This window comes from Anomaloglossus baeobatrachus, chromosome 4 (assembly GCF_048569485.1).
Source record: "Anomaloglossus baeobatrachus isolate aAnoBae1 chromosome 4, aAnoBae1.hap1, whole genome shotgun sequence".
NCBI lineage: Eukaryota > Metazoa > Chordata > Amphibia > Anura > Aromobatidae > Anomaloglossus > Anomaloglossus baeobatrachus.
The window spans coordinates 323,905,989-323,926,353 of NC_134356.1; positions in this window are offsets into that span (position 1 = coordinate 323,905,989).

Sequence of the window (20,365 nt, forward strand, 5' to 3'; positions counted from 1 at the left end):
GTGCCGTTCCCTTTCTTCTCCAAACTTTTTTCTTCCCATCATTCTGGTACAGGTTGATCTTTGTCTCATCTGTCCATAGAATACTTTTCCAGAACTGAGCTGGCTTCATGAGGTGTTTTTCAGCAAATTTAACTCTGGCCTGTCTTTTTTTGGAATTGATGAATGGTTTGCATCTAGATGTGAACCCTTTGTATTTACTTTCATGGAGTCTTCTCTTTACTGTTGACTTAGAGACAGACACACCTACTTCACTGAGAGTGTTCTGGACTTCAGTTGATGTTGTGAACGGGTTCTTCTTCACCAAAGAAAGTATGCGGCGATCATCCACCACTGTTGTCATCCGTGGACGCCCAGGCTTTTTTGAGTTCCCAAGCTCACCAGTCAATTCCTTTTTTCTCAGAATGTACCCGACTGTTGATTTTGCTACTCCAAGCATGTCTGCTATCTCTCTGATGGATTTTTTCTTTTTTTTCAGCCTCAGGATGTTCTGCTTCACCTCAATTGAGAGTTCCTTAGACCGCATGTTGTCTGGTCACAGCAACAGCTTCCAAATGCAAAACCACACACCTGTAATCAACCCCAGACCTTTTAACTACTTCATTGATTACAGGTTAACGAGGGAGACACCTTCAGAGTTAATTGCAGCCCTTAGAGTCCCTTGTCCAATTTCTTTTGGTCCCTTGAAAAAGAGGAGGCTATGCATTACAGAGCTATGATTCCTAAACCCTTTCTCCGATTTGGATGTGAAAACTCTCATATTGCAGCTGGGAGTGTGCACTTTCAGCCCATATTATATATATAATTGTATTTCTGAACATGTTTTTGTAAACAGCTAAAATAACAAAACTTGTGTCACTGTCCAAATATTTCTGGACCTAACTGTATATACTATATGTGAGGGAGGGAACTTGGCTATATATGTATTTGTGAAGATGGGGGGACTTTGTTATATATGCAATTTGTTTTAGATGGGGACTAGGTTATTTATGCTAGATGTGGAGGACGGGAGGACTAGGCTATATAGGCTACAAGTGGTAGAGGGGGGATTAGGCTATATAGGCTATATGTGGGGAGGTGGGACTAGGCTAGTTTTGTTATATGTTTAATGGCCTTTCCATGCAACTCTAAGGGGGGTGTTACATGGGATGATATATTGTGCGATCACATGAGCGATCGCACCCGCCCCCATTGTTTTTGCGTCACGGCCAATTTGTTGCCCGTGTCGCACAAAGTCGTTAACCCCCGTCACACGTATTTACCTCCCGAACGACCTCACTGTGGGCTGTGATCATCCTCTTCCTGAAGGGGGAGGGACATTTGGCGTCACAGCGATGTCACACAGCGGCCGCTCAATAGAAGCGGAGAGGCGGAGTTGAGTGGGACGTAACATCCTGCCCACCTCCTTCCTTCCGCATTGCTGGCGGCCGCAGGTAAGCTGCAGCTCATCGTTCCTGAGGTGTCACACGGGGCGACGTGTGCTGCCTCTGGAACGATGAACAACCGGTGCGCAGAAGGAGGAACGATTTTATGAAAATGAGTGACGTGTCAACAAGCAATGATAAGGTGAGTATTTTTGCTCATTAACAGTCGCTCGTAGCTGTCACACGCTACGATATGTCAGACGATGCTGGATGTGCGTCACGGCGTCCGTGACCCCGACGACATATCGCCTGATATATTGTAGCGTGTGATGCCGCCGTTAGGAATATAATGGCGTATAAAAACCATTTAGCATTGTTGCATATATTCCTACTTTTGGCATAATATTGCTTATAATTATGCTATGTGTAGTGGGAGCAAGGCTATATAGGCTATTTATGGGAGAGAGCGGTCTTCTTCCTGGTTTGGAGACTAGTGACACTTAACTAATGGAGCCTCTCATCTCCATCTGGCTCTCCACATTAAAATGTGGCTTTGTTTCTCTTAGTACTGACAAAGAAGAAAAAGGTGGTGTGTAAATAATTTGGGATCACCGATAAATTATCATCAAACAAGAAATAAGTTTATTCATGATAAACAGACACAGAAAAACAACACTAGAGCACACATTAAAAACATTTAACCCCTTAACAACCGCGAGTGGTAAAATTATGTCCTACCGGTCACAGCGTTAAGTGAACTAGTGCTTTTTATACTGCACAAATGATTATTAATTATATCATAATAGACATCAACTGTTTGGTAAGTGTGTGGGTGCTATGGCCGCGCCATGCAGATCAATCATGCTGTGCAGCCAGGAAATGTGCACCCTGTACAAGGGAATGGCATGCACATCCAGTCTGCGCATGCGCAAGGTGAATGTTGAGCAGAGTGGCCCCTGCATGCTGTGTGACTCAGAAATGCGTGTCCCAAAGTAGCAATACGCACATGCGTGGGTACTTAGAGCTGTAATCAAGAAAGTCGCCCATGTAAAAGGCGCATGGCGCATGCATACACCACTGAGCGAGATAGCTGTAGTGAATTGTCTATGAGGTACAACAGGCTAATACAGAGACTAAAATGGGCCCCATGCCAAACATAAGAACTTAGACCACTAATGCTACATCACCATTCTAAATAAGTTGTATTCATAGTTAACTATTTAATAGAGATGAGCGATGTTCGAGGCTCGAGGTTCGCCAATTTCATGTTCGAGTGATTTTGGGGGGTGTTTGAGACGTTCGACGAACTCGAGCTTTTTGCTAAAAGCTCGACAGTTCGAGTTACGTTCGAGAACGGTTCGAGCACCAAAAACGTGGCTTTTCACAATAAGGCTATGTACACACGTTGCTGTCTGCATGGGTCCTGCGTCCCCAGCACAATCCCTCTCTCTTTCCTACTCACCGATCACGGGCGTCTCGCTGCACAGCTGTCACAAATCTCCAGCGGAATTTCCTCTTTTGAAAATGTCTGCCGCTTCATTATTCTATTAGTTATTCCATGCTTTCCCTGCCCACCAGCGCCCATGATTGGATGCAGTCAGAGACGACCCCACGATGAGTGATAACTGTCTCACTGCAACCAATCACAGCCACCGGCGGGCGGCTCTATATCGTGCAGTAAAATAAATGAAGGGAATTTTGTACTTACCGTAAATTCCTTTTCTTCTAGCTCTTATTGGGAGACCCAGACAATTGGGTGTATAGCTACTGCCTCCGGAGGTCACACAAAGTATTACACTAAAAAGTGTAAGGCCCCTCCCCTTCTGGCTATACACCCCCCGTGGGATCACGGGCTTACTCAGTTTTAGTGCCAAAGCAAGAAGGAGGAAAGCCAATAACTGGTTTAAACAAATTCACTCCGAATAACATCGGAGAACTGCAAACCGTTCAACATGAATAACATGTGTACCCGCAACAAACCAAGAATCCCGAAGGACAACAGGGCGGGTGCTGGGTCTCCCAATAAGAGCTAGAAGAAAAGGAATTTACGGTAAGTACAAAATTCCCTTCTTCTTCAGCGCTCTATTGGGAGACCCAGACAATTGGGACGTTCAAAAGCTGTCCCTGGGTGGGTAAATAAATACCTCTTGATAGGGCTGCAAGACAGCGCTCCCCTACGGGGAGGCCACTGCCGCCTGCAGTACTCTTCTACCTAGGCCGGCATCCGCCGAAGCATAGGTATGCACCTGATAATGTTTGGTGAAAATGTGCAGACTCGACCAGGTAGCTGCCTGGCACACCTGTTGAGCCGTAGCCTGGTGGCGTAATGCCCAGGACACACCCACGGCTCTGGTTGAATGGGCCTTCAGCCCTGATGGAACCGGAAGCTCAGCAGAACGGTAGGCTTCAAGAATTGGTTCTTTGAGCCATCGAGCCATGTTGGCTTTAGAAGCCTGCAATCCCTTGCGCGTACCAGCGACAAGGACAAACAGTGCATCAGATCGGCGCATAGGCGCCGTGCGGGAAAAGTAGATTCTGAGTCCTCTGACCAGATCTAACAAATGTAAACCCGTTTCAAACCGGTGAGTCGGATGAGGACAAAATGAAGGTAATGATATATCCTGATTAAGCTGAAACGCGGATACTACCTTAGGGAGAAACTCCTGAATGGAGCGCAACACTACCTAGTCCTGGTGAAACACCAGGAAGGGAGCCTGATATGACAGAGCTGCCAGCTCATACACTCGCCGAAGAAACGTGATCGCCCTAGAAAAGCCACTTTCTGTGACAGGCGAGAAAGGGGAAACTCCCATCAGAGGCTCGAAAGGCGGCTTCTGGAGAGCAACGAGTACCTCGTTCAGATCCCATGGATCTAACGGCCGCTCGTACGGGGGCACAATATGACACTCCCTGTAGCCACGTGCGCACCTTAGGAAGACGTGCTAGACGCTTCTGAAACAACACGGATAGTGCCGAGACTTGCCCTTAAAGGGAGCCGAGCGACCAACCGTTTTCCCGACCAGAGTGCAGGAGGGCAGGCAAAGTAGGCAAAGCCGATGGCCAGGGATACACTCCCTGAGCAAAACACCAAGATAAGAATATCTTCCACGAGTTGTGGAATATCTTGGCAAACCGCGGCTGGCGAGCCCGTCTCATTGTGACCCTGACGTAATGCTCACAGTCGACTGACGGTGAGATGCCACAGATCTCGGTACCACAACCTCCTCGGCCAGTCTGGGGCGACGAGAATAGTGCGGCAGCAATCGGAAGCTGGAACTGCGACCAATCTTGAGCCAAGGCGCCTGTCGCCAGAGCTCCCGCCATGAAAATCGAGACCTTGTAGTTGCCGAGACGCCATGATGTCGACGTCCGTCCTCATCCCGCGGCTACCGATTTCTTGAAGCGAAACGGGAGCAGGTCCCATTCCCCTGCGTCCACGTCCTCGCGACTGAGGAAGACTTGCTTCCTAGTGTTGTACGTCCGGAATGTGTACGCCACCGCTGTGGATAGTCCGACTGAATTCGGTTCTGATTGCATTCCAGCCACTGCAGGAAAGCTTGCAGTGCAAGATACACTGCCCAGAGCTCTAGACCACTGAGTTGAAGAGTGGACTCCTCTGAAGACGGTCTTTGACCGTCTGTGAAAGGGGGACGTTACTGTGTAGGAACATCGACTTCCTTCCCCTTAGCGAAGAATCTTCTAATGATGCGGACGCAGATGAAACTGCGTGAAAAGGCTCGCCTCTGGATGAGGCGCCTCCTTGAAGGAGAGACTGCACCCTCGTCTGTAGTGAACGCTGTTTGTCCAGCGGAATTCACTATCACTGAGAGAGTGTGAAAACTCTATGCCAAGATATGCCAGCGATTGGGTTCAACTTAGAAGAAGTCAAAGACCTCCCCGAAACTCTGGGAAGGGTCCAGCGCCATGTTCAGGTTGTGTTGGCATGCTTCTAAAAGAGAGTGCCTTGACAAGTAGATTGTCCAAGAAAGGGATCACAGAGTGACCGTAAGAGCGCGGGACTGCTCCCACTGCTGCCATGAACTTGGTGAAAAACCCGTGGGGCTGTCGCCAGCCGAAGGGTAGGGCTACAAAACGAAATATGCCCGTAGCCAACGCCGGTGCCTTGGAGCAATCGGCACGTGGAGATAAGCATCCTAATGTCTATGGATGTTAGGAAAAACTCTTTGAGACAGTGAGGCAATGACGGAGCGGAGTGATTCCCTCCGGAACCGCCTGGTTGTCACGTGCTTGTTAAGCAGTTTAAATTCCAGAACGGGACGGAAGGAGCCGTCCTATCTTGGCACCACGACCAGGTCGAAGCAAAAGGCGTAACTGGTTCCTGAAGAGGAACAGGGATTACCACTCGTCCTGCCTGCAGAAGAGCCTCGGCTCGGTCGGAGAGGTAGTTTGAGACAAACTGACTCTCTCTCACCGGCCTTTGACCTGTGGTAGGTAAATGTCGCTAAAGCGGGGGAGTCTGCTCCCCGCGGTTGCGGAGTGAGAAGGCTGAAAATTATGAGAAAAAAACGCTTTGGTAGCGATTCCTCCGGCTGCCTTCCCCGGGCGTACTTGAGCCTGCTAGGAATCTATGCCCTTCTGGGCCTTTTGAGTCGTTTTGGACAGTTGAATGAATTCATTCAACCCTTACCAACAGACTATCACTAGATAAAGGCAACCTGGTTAAGCACTTTGTTGGAAGAAGCATCTGATCCAATCTGTTAACCACTAGGCTCTGCGTAAAAAATACGGAGATGGCCGATGCCACCGCCGTCCGGCTCGTAGAGTCTCGGACAGCCTTAACAGCATGGTTCGCCATGCGGCGATTGCGAGATTACAGACGCTGCTGAGACCGAGATGTACCGGTGACAGCGTCCCTCTGCGCAACACTATCTGAAATAGCTTGGAGTGCCTTCACGGCTGCGACTGCCGGAGCAACCGACCTGCCGATAGCTTCATAGACAGATTGCGGCCAGAACCTATCTATCTGTCAATGGCATTTTGACGTGAAGCCCCATCCACCACTACAACTATAGATCCAGCTGCAAGCCTGGAGATCGGGAGATCCACATTTGGACCTGGGCTAGCGCTTGTCCAATCAGGGAGGAGAGTGTCTCATTAATACGGTCGGAGAACGCTTATCGTGAAAAGCGTTGCGTTTCTGGACTGCATCTCTAGGATCAGAGGGCCAGACGAGTACGCAATTGCTTGCGATATTAGAAAAGAGATCTCCCCTGCTGTGAAGCTGACTCTTTCACTGATGGAGTCGAGGGCTATTCCCAGCGAGCCTGCTTAGGCCCTCTTGAACTGACGTCCGTGTCGGAGCCTGCCCCCTGGGACGCGTGAAAACCACCCTGGAGCCTTGAGCTGCTCCTCAAATCATGGTGGCCAGGGGCATTGCAACTATATTGCCCAAGGTCTGCGTGGGCTGCCAGACTGTAAGATGTCAGCCATAGTCACAGCCAATATAACAGCGGAAAGAAACTGCAATTTCGTCCCTGTCTCTGGACAGGAAGCACAGGTGGTTCTTTTAACCACATATAGCCGAAAACCCCGGTCAAGCAATTGCCCGCACTGGGGTCCTAGACTCGTATTACATGCAGTACAAGCAACATATAAAGTCCTCATTGGCCTTTTCTTTTTCTGCTGTTGTTGTCTAGCTATCTAAGTGCATAGCCTAGGATAGCGACCGTACAGTAAATAATCATACAAGCATGAAGTACAAATAAACACTTCAGCTCATGTAGTACACGCAGCATTGAAAACTTGTGGCTTGGCACATTAGCTCTTCTGCTGCTGTTGTCTATTTATCCAGGAGCTTGAGACAAGGATAGCGACATACAGTGAATGTATAGCATTCAAGCACGAAGTACAAGTAAACACTTCAGCACCTGTAGTACCCGCAGCATTGAAAACTTGTGGCTTGGCACATTAGCTCTTCTGCTGCTATTGTCTATATATCTAGGAGTATGAGACAAGGATAGCGACATACAGTGAATGTATAGCATACAAGCCTGAAGTACAAGTAAACACTTCAGCACATGTAGTACACGCAGCATTGAAACTTGTGGCTTAGCACATTAGGCCTTCTGCTGCTATTGTCTATATATCTAGGAGTATGAGACAAGGATAGCGACATACAGTGAATGTATCGCATACAAACATGACAGTAAACACTGCCAGCACATGCAAATGCAGCAGCCTTGCAAGCTGGTGCCTTGGCACCACTGCTCTACTGCTGCTGTTGTCTAGTTAACTAGGAGCATGAGGCAAGGATAGCGACATACAGGAAATGTATAGCAGACAAGCATGACAGAAAAACACTGCAGTACAAGCAAATCAAGCAGCATTGAGAGCCCGTGCCTTGGCAGCCTTGCCTTACTGCTGCTATTGTCTGTTTAACTAGGTGCATTAGCCAAGAAAAACGACATATAGTGCATGTATAGCATGACAATAAACCCAATTGCAGCACCTGCAAACGAAGCGGCAATGAAAGCTTGTGCCTTGGCACTTTGCTGTTGCCAAATCTGCCAACAAACACTGCAGACTAATCATTGAACACTTGTCTAGCCATCTAGGAGAGTATGCCCAGAATAGCGACAGTACAGTGCTGCATCGCATATCCGCACACAGTTCAAAAGCCCACTTCAGTATTAGTGGGACCAGTACTGCCTATCGCCCGCCCAGCGCGAGTATGAGGTCGCTCAAAAACCTGTGCCTGGTTCCGTTCTCCCAGAGTGGAAACCATAATGGCTGCCGGCTTCTCTTCCACGTCCTGTGCAGAGGGGCGGGCCGTGGGCGAGCCCCAGCCAAGAGCGGGAACCCGGCATCTCACTGTGTTCAGTGAGAGGGGGCTGGAGAATGCAAAGCAGACTCCAGCTCCCTGCGCTGAGATCTGTACAGCGTCCCGCCCCTCCTCTGACTGGCAGGGCTGGGGGCGGGAACGAAGCGGTGCCAGGCCTCAGAAGCCGGGGACTAAAGTTACAGGCGCCCCCGCCGTAAAAGCGCGGTCGGCGCCAAGTCCCCGGCGCACTACAAGTCACATCAGCGCCGCCGCCGTATGAGCGGTCGGCGCAAGTTCCTAAACATGACCCGTCGCTCAGCCATGGCTGCAGCAACATAAGCCCATCACTAATGTCCCCGGCGCACTATAACGCCCAGCAAGCCCGGAGCGTGCTGTGCTTGCCGGAGACACCGAGTACCTGACCGATGCAGGGCCTTGTCCCTGATAGTACTCGTGCTCCACATCCATCAGGTTCTTCTGGGTCTGTGGATGGAGCCCGGCCTCAGGGCTTGGAGGCCGACAGATCCCACTTCCACAGGGCCCTCCAAGGGGATGTGGAAGGAAAACAGCATGTGGGGCTCCGGCCTCTGTACCAGCAATAGGTACCTCAACCTTGCAACACCATCTGGTGAGAAGGGAGCATGCTGGGGACACTATATGTGTCCTCTTTTCTTCCATCCGAGATAGTCAGCAGCTACTGCAGACTATACAATGTGGAGCTATGCGTGGATGTATGACCTCCTTCACACACAAAGCTAAAACTGAGTAAGCCCGTGATCCCACGGGGGGTGTATAGCCAGAAGGGGAGGGGCCTTACACTTTTTAGTGTAATACTTTGTGTGACCTCCGGAGGCAGTAGCTATACACCCAATTGTCTGGGTCTCCCAATAGAGCGCTGAAGAAAAATAGATAATAAAAAAAAAAAATGCGGTTCCCTCATATTTGATACCAGCCACGATAAAGCCGCATGGCTGGAGGCTGGTATAGTCAGGATGGTGAGCGCCACATTATGGGGAGCCCACCACCCTAACAATATCACCCAGCAGCCGCCCGGAATTGCCGCATCTATTAGATGCGACAGTCCTGGGACTCCACCCAGCTCATCTCGAATTGCCCTGGTGCGGAGGCAATAGGGTTAATAATGAGTTAATCATGCCAGGCGTCTCCCCGAGACACTTTCCATGATTAAACTGAAAGTGAAAGTAAAGAAACACACACAGCGAAAAATCCTTTATTTGGAACAAAAGACAAAAAACACCTCATTTACCTCTTTATTAATCCCAAAACAACAATCTAGGTCTGAAATAATCCACACGACACTGTCAACCCTGCTACATGAAGATGCAGGGAGCGATCTGTGCCCTCTCCGCGTAGCACCTGAACTGAACCGTGCTGTAATCTGAGACTGGTTAGAGCGCTCGACCCAGAAGCATTAGTTCACGAGTTCTAGCCCCGGTAAAAAATTTAATTTATTTTAAATTAGATTTATTTATTTATAATTATAATTTAATTTAATTATGCACTGAGGGGAGGAGCTGGACATCAGCTTTGAGCCACACTTCTAAAATCGGAGTAGTTCACAGAAAAAGGCTGCATTGCTCTCTCTCTCTCTCTCTTTTTCTCTCTATCTCTCTTTTTCTCTCTCTTTTTCTCAGTCTCTCGTTTTCTCTTTTATCCCTCTATCTCTCTCCTCTCTCTCCTCTCTCTCTTCTCTCTCCTCTCTCTTCCCTCTCTCTCTCTCTGTCTCTCTCAGTCTCTCAGTCTCTCTCTCTCGGTTTCTCTCTTTTTGTCTCTCTTTTTCCCCCTCCCTTTCTCTTCTCTCTCTTCTCTCCCTCTGTCTCTCTCAGTCTCTCAGTCTCTCTCTCTCTTTGTCTCTCTTAGTCTCTCTCTCTCTTTCTCTCTCTCTTTTTCTCTCTCTCTCTTTTAATCTCTCTCTTTTCCTCAGTCTCTCTTTTTCTCTTTTTCCCTCTCTCTCTTCTCTCTCTGTAATCTCTCTCTCTTTTCTCTCTCTCTCCTCTCTCTTCTCTCTCTCTCAGTCTCTCAGTCTCTCTCTCAGTTTCTCAGTCTCTCTCTCTCTCTTTCTCTCTCTGTCTCTCTCTTTTTCTCTCTGTCTCTCAGTCTCAGTCTCTCTCTCTCTTTTTCTCTCTCTCTCATATTCTTTCTCTATTTTTCTCAGACTCTCTTTTTCCCTCTCTCTCCTCTCTCCTCTCTCTTCCCTCTCTCTTCTCTCTCTCTCTTTTCTCTCTCTCTCTCCTCTCTCTTCTCTCTCTCTCAGTCTCTCAGTTTCTCTCTCTGTCTCTCTTTCTCAGTCTCTCTCTCTTTGCCTCTCTCAGTCTCAGTCTCTCTGTCTCTCTCTCAGTCTCTCTTCTCTCTCTCTGTCTTTCAGTCTCTCTCTCTCTGTCTCTCTCTCTCTTTGTCTCTCTCAGTCTGTCAGTCTCAGTCTCTATCAGTCTCTCTCTCTCTCTTTCTCTCTCTCTTTTTCTCTCTGTCTTTTTCTCAGTCTTCCTTTTTCTCTTTTTCCCCTCTCTCTCCTTTCTCCTTTCTCCTCTCTTCTCTCTCTTCTCTCTCTCTCTTTCTCTTTTCTCTCTCTCTCTGTCCTCTCTCTCTTCTCTCTCTTCTCTCTCCTCTCTCTCTTTTCTCTATCTCTCTCCTCTTTCACTTCTCTCCCCTCTCTCTCTTTTCTCTCTCTTTTTTCTCTCTCTTCTCTCTTTTTTTTCTCTCTCTACTTTCTCTCTCTCCAGGACCTGGCGATGATCAGCTGATGCGGTCACCTGACGGAATCAACTGACAATATAAGTCACGCGGTGGGGCCGGATTTTTACCACCTGGACGGCTAAACTATCAGCTGATGCTGTCGGATATGAGTCTGCACAAAAGTGTGTAGGTTTTTTTTTTGCACTGATGCATCAGCTGATTGTATAAAAGCCATTTATACAATTAGCTGCTGTGTCATGTGATTCAGGCCCTTGAATCTGACACATCATCTGATCGCTTTGCCATCCAGCAAACCGATCAGATGATATTGGATCCGGATTGGATGGCGTGGGACCCTTGACCCAGGATTAGTGCGGAGGGGGTTCTTTATTTCAATAAAGATGGTGTCACTAATTGTGTTGTGTTTTATTTCTAATAAAAATATTTTTCTGTGTGTTGTGTTTTTTTTTTATCTGTACTAGAAATTCATAGTGGCCATGTCCAATATTGGCGTGACACCATGAATTTCGGGCTTAGGGACAGTTGATAATATACAGCTAGCCCTAACTCCATTATTACCCAGCGAGCCACCCCTCACCAGGGCAGCTGGAAGTTTTGGATACAGCGCCAGAAGATGGCGCTTCTATGAAAGCGCCCTTTTCTGGGGTGGCTGCGGACTGAAATTCGCAGCAGGGGTGCCCAGAAAGCTTGGGCACCCTGAGCTGCGGATTCCAATCCCCAGCCTAGTTGTACGTGGCTGGACACGAAAATTAGGCGAAGCCCACATCATTTTTGTTTTAATTATTTCATGAAATTCATGAAATAATTAAAAAAAAAGGGCTTCCCTATATTTTTGGTTCCAAGTTGGATACATATAGACAGCTGGGGGATGAGGGCAACCTGTAGCTACCTGCTGTATCTGGCTAGCATACAAAAACATGGCGAAGCCCACGTAATTTTTTGGGGGGGAAAAAACTCCTGCATACAGTCCTGGATGGAGTAAGCTGAGCCTTGTAGTTCTGCAGCTGCTGTCTGTCTGTATGGAGGAGAGCAGACAGCAGCTGCAGAACTACAAGGCTCAGCATGCTCCATTCACTAGTGTATGCAGGAGAGCAGACAGCAGCTGCAGAACTACAAGACTCAGCATACTCCATCCAGGACTGTATGCAGGAGTTTTTTGCCCACCAAAAAAATGATGTGGGCTTCACCATATATTTGTATGCTAGCCAGGTACAGCAGGCAGGTACGGCTGCCCCCAACCCCCAGAAGCCTATTTGTACCCGGCTGGGAACTAAAAAAATAAGGAAGCCCTTTTTTTAATTATTTAATGAATTTCATGAAATAATAAAAAAAAAATCGACATGAGCTTCGCCCCATTTTTGTGTCCAGCCAGGTACAACTAGGCAGCTGGGGATTGGAATCCTCAGCACAGGTTAGCCCGAGCTTTATGGGCCCCTCTGCTGTAATTTGCAGTCCGCAGCCAACCCAGAAAATGGTGCTTTTATAGAAGCGCCATCATCTGGCGCTGTATTCAACTCTTCCAGCAGCCCTGAAGCCGGGTGGCTCGCTGGGTAATAATGAGTTAATACTAGCTTTGTTTTACTAGCTAGTATTAAGCCAGCGATTCTTAATGTCAGGCAAGTTGGACCCGGTCATTGAGAATCTCCAATAAAGGGTTAAAAAAAAGACACCACACAGAGAAAAAAATATTTTAATAGAAATAAATACACAGACACATTGGAGACTCCATGTTTATCACTCCCTGTCAGCCCTCCACGATCCATGGTCTTCTGTCTTCTTTCTCCTTTAACCCATGCAGCTCTGCTACATCAGACAGCACTGCATGGGAGGAAGAATGTTGCTGCTCCCGTGCAGTCTATTCACTCAGTGAGAGTGAGCAGAGGCTGCAGGCTGTAAGCTTTGACGTCATCGCTGACAAGCGGGTTACCAAAGCAACGGTGCTTCGATCATGTGATTCCTGGTGCTGCTGCGGGCTGTAAGGCTAAGACCCCACTTTGCGTTCACCTACTTTCAGTTCTAAACGCACGTTTTGGGCTTAATTGATTTGACCAAAGTTGCCTTTATCAGAAATTTAGCGCTGAAACGCATGCTTATTTACCGGTTTTAGATGCGTTTTCAGCGCTTTTTACATGCTTTTTCACCTGCGTTTTGACAGATGCGTTTTGAACATCATGACACTGCTAAATAAAGTTCAAACAGTCAAACACAATGAAAAAAGAGTAAAAAAAAAAGAAAACAAATAGATTTTAAGAAATAAAATAGAAATATAGATTACAATTATAGCTGTAATATACTATTTGTTGCAAAAATAACAATAAATTATTTTTTTTGGGAAATTTAATTTTCAGACTATGTGTGTGTGTAAAGGGACATATAATGTCATTATTTTAATGTCCAAAAAGCATGCATTTTGGTAGTCCAAAACGCATGTTTTCTGCACATAAAAAGCAGGTAAAACGCAGGAATTTGAAGTAATCTTGGTTTTTGCCATTTCTCATTGACTTCAGTGTTGGCAAAACACACCCAAAATGGCAAAAACAATTTTCATGCTGCTTCTTTGAACGCATGGTTTTTGCCACAAAATATGCAAATTAAACGCAGCATTTAGAAACGCAAAGTGGTGTCTAGAAATCCCCATTTTCCATAGACTTTCCTGTAAAATCAAAACGCATGCCTTTTGGCATGAAAAAGATGCTTCTCAAAACGGACCTATAAAGCACCTGAAATGCAGGTGGAAACGCAAAGTGGGGTCTTAGCCTAAGCGATGACGTCACCGCTAATAGGCGGGTTACCATAGCAATGGTGCTCCGATCACATGACTCCAGGTGCCGCTATTTACCGGGGTGACAGCTAGTCCCTGCATGTGGGCTAACTCTGTAAAGAGCACACACATGCAGGAACGAGAAGTCAACCATGTGTCAGAGCATTTCGCCGCTACACGGACATACTGGAATGATCACCGCGTATCGGAGAGATGCACTGACAGGACCTAGCATGACGTCATAGCCATGTGACCAGTCTGTAGCCAATGAGATAATAGACACGTGACTGGTCACATGCTATTTTGACGTCACGATAGGTCCTATCATTAGTGCTGGTTACCGGGAGGATGCAGCGATTATCGGAAATAAAAGCGGCGGGAGACAGAGTGCAGGACGTGTCGCGGGGACCTGTAAGTGTAATGGCAATGTTTATTAACTGTATGTGAACATTTATAATGTGTTTTTATGTGTTTGTGTTTGCCTCCCTTTGTTTTCAATGGGGTTCGAGAGGTTCGCCGAACGGTTCGTCGAACCGAACTGAACTCGAGCCTTCAGAGGCTCGCTCATCTCTACTATTTAAGTAATCAAAATAAAAATAAAAAAATATATAAATAGACACCATTGTACCATTACCAGGAAGGCAAAAGGCGCAAAATATGCGTTGTTAGCCACTAAAACCAAAAGGTCCAACATGATGTAGTATAGATATTGGCCTCAGTGGATGAAGTGCCACTATAAGGCTATGTGCGCACGTTGCGTTTTTACCCGCGATTCTGCAGCGTTTTTAGCGGCAGCGTTTTTGTGCCAAAACGCATGCATTTTTGTTTTCCAGCAAAGTCTATGGGAAAAGATGAAATCCTGTCTGCACTTTGCTTTTTTTTCTGCAACGTTTAATTTGCATATTTTGGGTCAAAAACCATGCTGAAAAAGAAGCAGCATGTCAGTTGTTTTTGCCATTTCTGCAGCGTTTCCTTAAGGCCCGTTTCACACGTCAGTGAAAAACACTGACGTTTTTCACTGGCGTGTAAAACACGCACATGTCCCTCCGTGTGCCGTGAATTACGGCACACATGGGTTGTCTAAGTGCAATCCGGGCTCCGTTCTCCGTGGCCCGTGATTGCACTTAGAAATCAACTCACCTGTGAGCGCTCCCGCTCTCCATGGTACTATTCGCTCCCGCGGTGCAGCATCCGGCCGGCGCTGACCCCCGCAACAGCTGCTTTCGGGTCGGCTGTGTCGTGCATCATGAATATGCGCGACAGTAATGAGCCGGCTCTGAAGCAGCAAGCTGCACGGGCTGCAGAGAGCACCGCTGAAGCCGGGTGAGTAAAAATGATTTTTATTTTAAAAGCACGTTTTTTTCTGGCACGTGTTTCATGGACCACACCACTGCGTGATCCGTGGGACATCAGTGATGCCAGAAAAAAATGGACATGTCTCCGTGCGGCAATCACGGACACGCGTGAATGCTGCACGGAGACATGGTCAGTGAAACATCACTGACGTGTGAGCAGACCCATTCATTATAATGGGTCTGCGTATGTCAGTGATTCTGGTACGTTTAAAAAAAGCACAAACGTACCAGAATCACTGACGTGTGAAACAGGCCTAACATTGGAGTCAATGAGAAATGGTAAAATGCAACCAAAAGCACAATTCCTGCGTTTTTCATGCTTTTTACCTGCGTTTCCATTGCGTTTTTGGCTTCAAAAACGCATGCTTTTCTGGCATAAAATTAAAGGGTTATAATGTTCCTTTACACACACACAATAACCGAAAATTTAAATGCTAAAAAATAATAAACTTTACCTATTTTCCTGTTAAAATGTGCATAACCGCTATTATTTCATTAAAATTGATAATTTTCCATATAGTTTTATTAAAGGTTAATTTTATCCTTTTTTTTTTCTTTTTTCATTCTTTTTGCTATTTCAACTTTATTTCACAGTGTATTGATCTAAAAAATGCATCTGCAGAAATGCAGGTGAAAAAACAGGCAAAAAGTGCTGAAAACGCACTAAAAACGCGGAAAATATGCATGCGTTTTCAGCGCTAAAAAATGGTCAAAAGCCATTTGGTCAAAAACCAAGGGCAGGAAAACGTGCAGAATAAACTGCAGGTACTACGACGCAACGTGCGCACATAGCCTAAGACATACAGTGCAAACTAGATCTCAGGTCTATATAAAAGATACCAATGATGAAGGTTTTTAGTTCCCTATTCAGGGACATAACCTCCATAGGCAATCATAATATACCCTGGACCTAAAAGGGGAAAAAAAAATACAAACTATAAGACATGATATATTGTGCTCTTATACTAAATGCAATCTAAGGCCTGCAACACACATCCATGCCTCCGGTACGTGTTTGGTACGTTTTTGCACGTACCGGAGACACGGAGACCAATGTTACTCTATGGTTGATGGCACACACACGTAAAATCACACGGAACGTGTGTCCGTGTCGTAAGTACGTGTGTGCGGTTTTCTACACAGACGACATGTCCGTTTTTGGCCGGCAGAACGCAGGCACTGACCCGCTTTAGTCTATGGGTCCGTGCCTGCACGGACCGCACACGGAGTATGTCCGTGTTCAGCACGTATCATCCGTGTCCATTTTTAATTAAAAAATCTGAAACACTTGTTACCAATCTATTAGGTCAATTGTAGGCCATTAATTCTGGCGCCAAACATACATTTCCTGTCTCATTCGCATGCCAGACAGTAGCTGGGCACCTGTCCTCTCACTGCAGGGGAACTTTGTGCACAGAGAATAACACAGGTACTGATCATGGCTCCCAGAATCGATACAGAGAGGCTGATTGGGGAAGTAGAGAGGCATCCAGAGCTGTGGGACACACGTGATGATGGCTACCATGACAGGTTGATGGTGGAATGAGCATGGATGTCTGTGGCTGAACTAGTCTACCCCAGGAATGGATGGTCTCAATGCACCCCTGGAAGGAAGAATAGATATGGTGAGTACAGATATTTTCATTACTTCTGTCTTTACCTACATGTGCACATTTTGTAGGCAGAATCTAGCCATACTTGTACACTTTTTTTGGCATGTATTAATGGGCCTGACACATTTTGAGCTACACTGGAGACTCACAAACAGGATAGTGTTGTTTCTTGGGCTTTTAAACTAATCCTTGTTGTTTTGTAGTAATTTCATCATGTGTATATGGGCTGCAAAGCACTTCATGCATGTACAAAAGGCATTTCAGGCTGCTAAAGCAGCATTCAAACATGTGTTTTTTTTGTTTTGTTTTTAAGGCTTTTTAAAATGTGCTGTTAAGTGTCTATCCATTCATCTTTTTTTTTTTTTCATGCATTATCCTTGTTGCCACCATTTCTATAATAGTAACTGTAAATTGTAGTTTGTAATGTACTAGATTTGCGTAACATATGGCACTTCATGGGTTTGTAGACATTTAGGGTCTCATGGCTTACTGATGGCATTTTATTTTTAATTTTTTTTTACCAAGTTTAAAGTGATAAATGATTATACATTGTTTTAATCTGTGTAAAGATGAAGTGGTTTACATCTTCGGGTTAATTGTGTTATTATGTCACTATATGATTGTCATGGATTGCAGTTTGAATCCACATGAATGTGTTAACCTACCGTATTTTTCGCTTTATAAGACTCACCTGATTATAAGACGCACCCCCAAATTTGGTGAAGGAATAGAGAATTTTTTAATAAATGGGGTCCGTCTTATAATGCCAGTGTCCGTCTCACAAGTAATATAGGGTATATGTCCCTCATAGCCCCCTCATCCTAAAATTAGCCCCCTTAATCTGGATATGGCCACCTTATATTGAACACGTCCCCTAGTGATGCCACATTTGCCCTATGGCTGGCACACATCCTCTATGGCTGGCACACGGCCCCTGTGGCTGGCACACAGGCCCACTGTGGCAGGCACACAGGCCCACTGTGGCAGCAACACAGGCCCACTGTGGCAGGCACACATCACCCTGTGTTAGATATAGCCCCCATGTTGCTGCTTTTAGTAAAATAAACTCTTTCCTTACCTTTTGCAGCACTGTCCTGTCTCGTGTCTCCCTCCTCGGGGTTGAGCTCCTCCTGTCTCCTGCACTTCCTATTTCCTGGTTCTAGTGCCGGTCATGTGATCGGGACAGCAGAGAGATATCTCTGCATGCCTGATCATAGCGGCAGGAGGGAGACCGGGCAGACACGCAGGAGGAGGTGAGTAAAGAGTTTATTATTTTACTATGGGCAGCAGCACGGGGGCCATATCTAACACAGGGGTGCATGTGCGATCTAAGGTAAGCACAGGCAGATATAATATGCCCCGCTGCCCCAGTCCATCAGCGTGATGCAGTTTCAGCACCACGCTGCTGATGGACAGCGGCTGTGCATATTATATGAGCGGGAGCAGGAGATCTAACGCTGCTGCCCGCAGCTTCACCTGCCCCCACCAGCCCCCAGCACCGCTCCAGAGCTGCCCGCACCTGCACTGGACTCTGTATATATATACACCCCCCCTCCCGAATATTCTGATTATAAGACGCACCACCTACTTTCCCCCAAAATTTGGGGGAACAAAAGTGCATCTTATAAAGCGAAAAATACAGTAATTGATGAATTGTTTGGTAGACAAGTTCAATGTGCCTTTTTTAATGGAAAATAATTTGTTCATGATATTGATATATTCTGTTCTTTTTGGAAACAGTAGATCTTGTGAAACGCCATTGGCGGTCTGCATGTGGCCAGTTCAGAAGAGAATATAACCCAGTGCCAACCACAGCTGCAGCATCCAATTAAAAAAAAATGTCCATTATGAAAGACTCAGCTTCCTCATGCCCATTATGGAAGTACAAAAGTAAGTTTTAACCACCATATCACATGGCAGTCTTTATTACTATGCACACAGTAATTATTTTTTTTTCTTTACACAAAAGTACAGAGGATAATCTAGAAGACAGTGAGGAGGCACAGTCAGCAGTCTTAACAGCTACAGCTACCTCTGCTTCTGAGATGGAGCCAACTTCCTACCAACCACCCCCAATCCCCAACGCCAGCCAGCAAGACACAGAAAAAATGTCATCTGATTTGGGTTTGGGAACCAGTCAATCCACTACTGTAATTCCAGGCCAGTCTACAGGTCAACAAAGTGGTCCATCACCAGTTCTTGCAGAGAGTAGTCCACAGCAAAAAACAGGCCCACAGACAAGAATAACAGCTAATATCATGCGCACAATAGCCCAATCTATCCGTGGTCGCAGGCATAGGCGTTATTAAGATTTACGGTCCCTGCCTGAGATCATTGATACCAGAATAATACACATAATGAATTCACTGATACCAGAGAGTGATGGAGAGAGATTTTGCTGCTCCCTTTCTCCCTCTCTTGCATTGCTCCAAGCTGATAGGCAGGACAGGTTAAGAGCGTCCGTAATAACACTGATATCTGCTACCCAGCGTGAGCCCGAACCCATATATTGTTTTGAAGTGATTGAGCAATGGAAAGCTAATCCACGTGGCCCACACACAAACACAATCCTTTAAACTGTGGCAACCCAAACAGATTAACATTACTCAAATTCACAACTAAATACTGTAGTGCAACAAACACATATACAGTGGCCTTCTTCTTCTATGGGAAGTGATGTACAAATTAGGCCAACAATTGTCCCACATCAAACTGGTACATTAATGATACAAAGGCCATCTCAACAGCCATCATTTAACCCACAAGGCCCACAACAGACACCAATACAATCATCTTTTAGCTATCCAAGTAATGTTAGTAATGGTCATAGACTATTTCAAATGATTCAACAACCAACATCCTACCATGTGCCTAATAATCCACAACAACAGTACTTTCAACATCAGCCTTACCCATCTAACTACACATACACACATACTCAGCCTCTTCAAACACATCAATATGTACCACCTACACTTGGTCTTCCATCTGCACAAACAACTGCATCAATATTTGTTCCAAGTACAACAACTGTTACTAGTTGAAACACTGATCAGTCACTTACTACAACATCTAGTGTTGGGCAGCAAACATATTCATATTTTTAGGGTTATAGATGGTTTCAAAACATTTCAAAATGTTAAACATTAATTACTCTATATGCATGGGGAAATTTTTGTCATTATGTTTCCAAAATGTAAACAGAAAGTTAATCTATCACTTCATAAACATTACCGGCCTGTAAGAATGTTGCCTTGCTCTGAACATGGTGTTTAGTCAATCCATTAGACAAAACTGTGTTTATAGAAAAAATGCACGCACATTAACTACTACACTAAAATTCAAACACCTTTATTACTAAAAATCCACCCATTATGCAGTATCTGCATATGGTCTGGTCCCATACTTGTATTCCAATAGTGTCAAACAAATCAAGTTTGCGTGTCATTATTGCATAATAAAGTATGGTGTTTTGTATGGGATTTTGTCCCTGACAAAATTCTTTAAAAATAATAATAGAATATAGTGTGTTTTGCAAAAGAAAAAAGACATACATCGGTACAATAAACAATCTGGACTACTATTTTTGAAATGATATTGCAATTTTTTTATTAGTCAGGTACATTCAGTAGTAATGTCACTGACAATACAATATTTATTAGGTTTTTTCCCAAAAAAAACACCCCAATAGCTTATTGGTAGCTCAAACACAACAAAACAACAAAGTACACCAAACAATATACCTATGTATGGTGATTTTCTCTTTTGTATTACATATG